A 6,958-nucleotide genomic window follows, 5' to 3' on the forward strand; every position below is an offset into this window, starting at 1 on the left:
AATACAATTAAATAAGCAACGGGGTTCTTCTTTTTCCTTAAAGTCCATAGTTATTTTTATCATTTCATTAAGCAATGATAATCTCTGCTCAAAATTACCAAGGCATGCGAGAATTTTTAGAAGATTATTGCCAATGTGGGCACACTCCCTAAAAAATATTTGTCAACTTGGTATGGACAGGTGCAATGAAAAACTTACTTGCAGCAGCATCAGGTAAGCATCATTGACAAGAAAAACTAATCAAACAAAAGTTAAAAACAATCTTTACAAGAACCTAATTAGAATATTAATGCATTGTAGTGCAACATGGTTACAGTGTTGCTGGTTTACCTTGTACTTAAGAATGAGAAACATGGATGTGATTTGAAAAATAAGTCTTTAAAGTTATTGTTTGGTTGGGTAGGATAAATATGTAAACACTGCCTTGAAGTGAGTGGCAATCCAAAACTAGAAACTTTCACTACAGTGTGATTAATAGTCATGTGAATAATTATACATACACAAAATGCTGGAGGAGCTCAGATAAGGTGGCATCTATGGAGAGTGTTGAGCATCTTTTCACTATGTCTTATAGCAAACAACAAATAACTCAGAGTGGATCAATCATGAGCGTCTTTATTTTACTTGCTGCAAGGGAAGACCATTACTGCATAAGGGCCAGTGATGGCTTCAAAAGAAAAGAGTAGCAAAGTGCAAACACAAGGAAATCTGCAGATGCTGGAAATTCAAACAACACACACAAAATGCTGGTGGAACACAGCAGGCCAGGCAGCATCTAAAAGGAGAAGCACGGTCGATGTTTCAGGCTGAGACCCTTCGTCAGGACTAACCTGCTCCAGTTCAAGGACAGGATGCTTATTTCATGTTCTTGGCATTCTTCCAGTAACTGAATGCAGAAGCGCTATTAGCAAAGCACTCTGGTACAATAAAGGTTTTGTTACAGGCAAAAGTACCATTTTGTTACTACAGGTTCATTTCCACTTTCCCTCTTTTATATCATTTCATGATAACACTATATTTCACCAAAAAACAGTAAATATACATATACATATTATATAAAGCAATGTTGCAGTTTCAAAGCCCTACCAACAACTCCCTTTTCATCTATCCACTTCAAATAGTACCCATTCCTTTACTATCCTCTCCTTCATCCTGAGATTTCACACAAAATTGTGAAAGAATAACAGTCATTATAATAATACCAAGAGTTATATCATAAAACAGAATAGTTGCCCACCATCTTCCCAGCCCCCCAAATGGCCACCATTCACTTCCAGGAGTGTACTAGTTGTAATATTGATCCCCAACTTACATAATATCTTTGGTAGCTTCTCAGGTTTTTTTTGCCAAATTAGTTATATTTTCTGATTTGTTAGGGATGTAAGTACAGCAATACAGCCACACAAATGCCCCATTTTTCTGACAGAATAATATTCAAGGCCATTCTATTCTGTAATGCTACTGTACGAAGAGTTATCAGTTCTACTAACAACTTGGTTAATGCTTATTGGGTTTGATCAAAGACATACAGTTTCATTCCCTTCTTCAAAGCCAATGCTATATTAATCAATTCCCAGGACAGTATCACAGTCCCATATCCCAGAAAGGTAATCATCCAGAATCTCTTGGACTCTGTTATGGACCTCTGGTGCTGCTGGACCAGAGGGTGTTTTTTTTTATTAAACAAAATATACTTTATTCAAAAATAAATTATATACAATGGACCATTCAATGACCTTCAATCCTTTACAACTGTTTCCATTCCTGTCTTTACATTTTCACACTTTTCGCCACCCACGTGGCACTCTGTTATTCCATATTTATATACACTTGTTCGGGGGCATACACCCCTCCCCTACCCTCAACTCCCGCGGGAGAAGAACCCTAGACTGTGGTCCTTCCCCACCGGGCCCTTGCGGTGGCTGCACCAAGTTTGAGTGTGTCCCTCAGCACGTACTCCTGCAGCTGAAAATGTGCCAGTCGGCAGCATTCCCCCACGGACATCTCCGTGTGCTGGTAGACCATCAGGTTTCGGGGTGACCAAAAAGCGTCTTTGACCCAGTTGATGATCTGCCAGCAGCATCGCATGTTGGTCTCGGTGTGCGTCCCCGGGAACAGCCCGTAGATCAGAGAGTCCTCTGTAACGCAGCTACTGGGGATGAATCTCGACACTGCCCCTTCCATCCTCCTCCACACCTTCTCCGCGAACCCACAGTGTGCAAAGAGGTGGGTCACCGACTCCTCCTCACTGCAGTCCTCCCCTGAGCAGAGGGGCGTGGAGACGACGTTCCGGGCGTACAGGAGCGATCGGACTGGGAGGGCCCCTCTCACCGCCAGCCAGACGAGGTCTTGGTGCCTGTTGGTGAGGTCTGGCGATGAGGCATTTTGCCAGATGAACTGGACAGTCTGCTCAGGGAACCACCCCACTGTGTCCATCACATCCTTCTCCTGCAGTGCCTACAGGACATTACGTGCTGACCACTGCCTGATGGTCCTGTGGTCAAAGGCGTTGACCTGAAAGAATTTCTCTACGACGGACAGGTATGGCGGCAATGACCAGCTGACAGGGGTGTTGCGCGGGAAAAGGGCCAGACCTATCCTTCGTAGCCAGGGTGACAGGTAGAACCTGGGCACATAGTGGTATTTGGTGCCCACGTACCTGGGATCCACACACAACCTGATGCAGCCACACACGAAGCTGGCCATCAGGGTGAGGGCGACATTGGGGACGTTTTTGCCCCCGTTGTCCAGGTACTTGTGCATGGTGGTCCCTCTGACCCGCTCCATCTTGGATCCCCAGACAAATCTGAAGACGGCTCGGGTGATTTCCGAGCTGAAGGAGTGGGCGACTGGCCGCACCTGCACCAAGTACAGCAGCCCTCACACCTGATGACCAGGTTCTTGCCCGCTATCGATAGGGAGCGGCCTCCCCACAACCCCAGTTTCTGTTTCACCTTGGCAGTCTGCTCCTGCCAGTTCTCCTTGCACGGCTCAGCCCCTCCGAACCAGATCCCCAAAACCTTCACATGATCAGACCTGATGGTGAAGGGGACGCTGGATCGGTCGGGTCAGTTGCCGCAGAGCATGGCTTCGCTCTTCGTACGGTTGACCCTGGCCCCCGATGCCTGCTCGAACTGTTTGCAGATGCTGATCAGCCTGCGAACTGACCTCGGATCGGAGCAGAAGACGGTGACGTCGTCCATGTACAGGGAGAGGACATCCGTCATATCCTGTAGAAAGCTTTCTCCTGGTCCAAGCTGACCAGGCAGGCGTCCACCGTCCACCCCCCCCCACCCCCACCCCGCACGTAAGCGATGGTGTCCCTCAGCAGCGCGAGGCTGTCTGAGATCTTCCTGCCCGGACCAGAGGGTGTTAAGATAGTGACACCAAATGTCACGTGTGGGGTACTACATAGGCAAGATCAGCTGCTCTCCCCACTTCCCCTCATATTCACGGCACATACCTGTCAGTTAGTGGTGTTACGTACCCCGTAACTGGGTTGTCAAACCAGCAGAAGTGGAACACTCGTTGGAGTCTGTAATTACTAGAAACTAATAAAGTTTATTAGTAAATTAAGTACACTAAATGCAAGGATATAAATGTAACAGGTTAGCAATGATAATATACACATCTACACAGAAATATGGGAATAGGAACCAGCCAAGCTCTGTCGAAGTCTAGGGGTAAATGATCAGTCTTCAAGTGAAGCAGAGTTCAGTTCAGTTTAGTGTAGTTCGAGGTAGTTGTTGTGGTACCGTTGGAGAGAGAGAGAGTGAGCGATACAGCTGAAATTTCAGGCAAGCCTTCCGTTGTCTTCTTGTCCCGTTGTGGTCACCGACTGCGACCGTTCTTCCGTGGTGAACCCGTCACCCAGCCAAGGGGGGGACACACAACAGGTCCCCACCGGTCACCGACTGTGACCCCTCCGTTCCAGATGCGACCGTTCTTCCGTGGTGAACCCGTCACCCAGCCAAGGGGGGGACACACAACAGGTCCCCACCGTTCGTACCTTTACACCCTGTGAGCCTCTGGCCGAGTCCCGCGAATCGGTCCTCCAAACTCCCACCAACTTGTGGGGGCACAATGGGGTCTCCAGGGTTTCGTGGCGTGTCTCCCCGTGTCTTAGCAAACCCGCTATTTTATCCTCCTCCCATGGGGTATCGCCTGTCCATCAAACTTCACCACTTCCTGTTGTCTCAGCAGGAGTTTTTAACGAGCAATTCATGTTCAAAGCAGAATGTCCGTGGCAGTATCAGTGCAGACGCCAAAATATTGAATTATGTGTCTCTCTCTCGTTATCTCTCTCATTAGCATTTTGAATGGCTCTCCTTTATCTCTCTCTTATTAGCAGCATCCGTTCTGCAGCTCTGCTTGGCTTCACACATAACAGTGGTAGACCCAGTAAGCACATATCCAATAAGTGCCATTCAGCGGAAAGGAGGACTGAGATTTGTCAGTCCCGTACGTGTAGCTTTACTGCTCCCCAGAGAGATTACCTTGCCCCTTCAGTTTCAATAATGTTACCCAATCAATGGCCTCAGTTCCAGAAACAACCATTTGATTTCCTCTCTCAATCACTGTATAGAATTAATCTTTTTGCAATATGATACCCATTAGGATGTGGGGCTGTAATTTCCATGTTCTTGAATTGACTGTTTTTCGTTGACATACAGGGTGAATTGCCCAGCTGAATCAGGGATTCTCAATGCAGGTGTAGTACACAAAGTCTCCTTTAAAGTTTAAAGAGCTTTCAGTTGTTCTTCATTAAGAGTCATAAGGTCGTCTGAGCACTTCCTCTCCTTCAAAAGATTGTTGAATGGTTGAGCAATAGTCGATTGATCGGCCACTATCTTATATTAATTATCAATTGTTTCATCTGACACAGCTATCATCTTTTTGTTTCTACAATGTCATTCCCACATGTCATTCTCGCTGTAGAATCCATATGGTGGTCATCCTGTAATTCCTCGGAGTTGAGATGGTGTCGCTATACGTGGAGTTTTGTAATTCTAAATTCAGATGTTGGAGCTGTACGTGATGTGAGCTACAATTCCTTGGGCGGAGCTCCAGAAATAAGTGTTCCCTAGGGCGGAGCACCGGCAGTTGTGTCACTCTAGATGTAACTAGCTGGAACACCCACTTGAAATCGTGGCTGCGTTTTAACATTTTGTTTTTAGTTTGCTTTGAAACTTTATACAAGTTTGGATTGAACTATAGTGTTTTTTCGCTTGTTCGGTTAATGCAAATATTTGCTCTTTAGACTTTTTCTGACTATCAGTGCGGTTTTTGTAGTTTATCGTATGTTTGGCGTTTCTTTCGGTCAGACTTTGCTCGCCTCGTTAATTTTCAATTGCTCACACATTTTACTAAGCGTATTTTTAATCGTTCCATTCATCCTTTCTCCTACGGACTTTCTGCCGACTGAGGATTGTAGCTACAATTGAAATGTGATCTAAGACTTTTCACACTTGTTTTATTAACTTCCCAGTAAAGTGGATACCCTTGTCATTAGAACCCGGGTTTCCAAGGGATCTCGAACCCTGGGATGATTTCCTTCAATAAACGTTTAGCTACTGTAACTGAATCATTCTTTCTACAAGGAAATGCTTCAACCCACCGTGAAAAAACATCAATAATGATCAATCGATATTTTAGACCCTCACGCAGGTAATACTATAAAATCCATCTGCAAATGCACGAACGGTGCTGTATGAGATCCTTCCATCTTCATTAATTTCCCTGATTTTGTAAAATACACATCATACATTGTTCACAAACCTGATTTACAGCTTACAATAAACCTGGGACACACCATGTGTGATTTATATGATCTGTCAATCCTCACTTCAGCTTCTGGGGAAAGATTTTCAGCCAAGTCAAAATTTGAATTTGAATTTATTTTTTACATCCTTCACATAAAGAGTAAAAATCTGTTACTTCTCCATCTAAATGTGCAATGTGCAATCACAGTAATTTATAATAAATAGAACAGTGAATGTAACATAGAAATACACTCAAATCTGCCTCAGTTAATCAGCCTGATGGCCTGATGGAAGAAGGTGTTCTGGAGCCTGTTAGTCTTCACTTTTATGCTGCTATACTGTTTTCCAGATGGTAGCAGCTGGAATAGATTGTGGTTGGGGTGACTCCGTCTTTGTAAATGTCCTGAATCATGGGAAGTTCACAACTACAGATGCACTGGGCTGTCCACACCACTCTGCAGAATCCTCTGATTAAGGGAGGTGCAGTTCCCATACCAGGCAGTGATGCAACCAGTCAGGATGCTCTCAATTGTGCCCCTGTAGAAAGTTCTTAGGATTTGGTTCTTAGGAAGTCCAGACCAAACTTCCTCAACTGTCCTCAACTTCCTCAACTGTCTGAGGGGAAAGTGTGTCTTTTTCACCACACAGCTAGTATGCATAGACCATGCCAGGTCCTCAGTGATGTGAGTAACTACCACTTATACAAAAAAGTGGAGTCCACAAAGGCTGTCTGGTATATACACATTAAGTCCCTTAGGAGTATAGGTAATAGTAGTTCACATTTACACAATAAACCTCTTCCACATAAGTTTACAGGCACACCAGGACAAAGTAGAAAGGTTTGAAACAAATTCAGCTCTCCTATGCTGAGCTCCACCGTGTCTAATTTAATAGGTTGTCGCCTGTTTGGGAAGGACAGAACACAATTTTGGCTGAAGATAATTTGCAATACCACTATTTGTAGGTCCCATAGCCTGCTCTTTTGGCAGTAAGGAATATTGTTCCATTTTCTATACCATCTTCTGTATATACATATTATTGTATAGACTCATCTCTACCTCTGTCTCCATAATCTTAGCCAAATTAGCCTTTTTAGGAAAGGCAGCACGTAACACATCATACCTATCTTTTAAAACAAAATCTTCATTTGGCATGGTGGCAGGCCCTGGCCTGGCACCATTACAATGTTCTTGAAA

The sequence above is a fragment of the Hypanus sabinus genome, chromosome 16 (assembly GCF_030144855.1).
Source record: "Hypanus sabinus isolate sHypSab1 chromosome 16, sHypSab1.hap1, whole genome shotgun sequence".
In the NCBI taxonomy this organism is placed as follows: domain Eukaryota; kingdom Metazoa; phylum Chordata; class Chondrichthyes; order Myliobatiformes; family Dasyatidae; genus Hypanus; species Hypanus sabinus.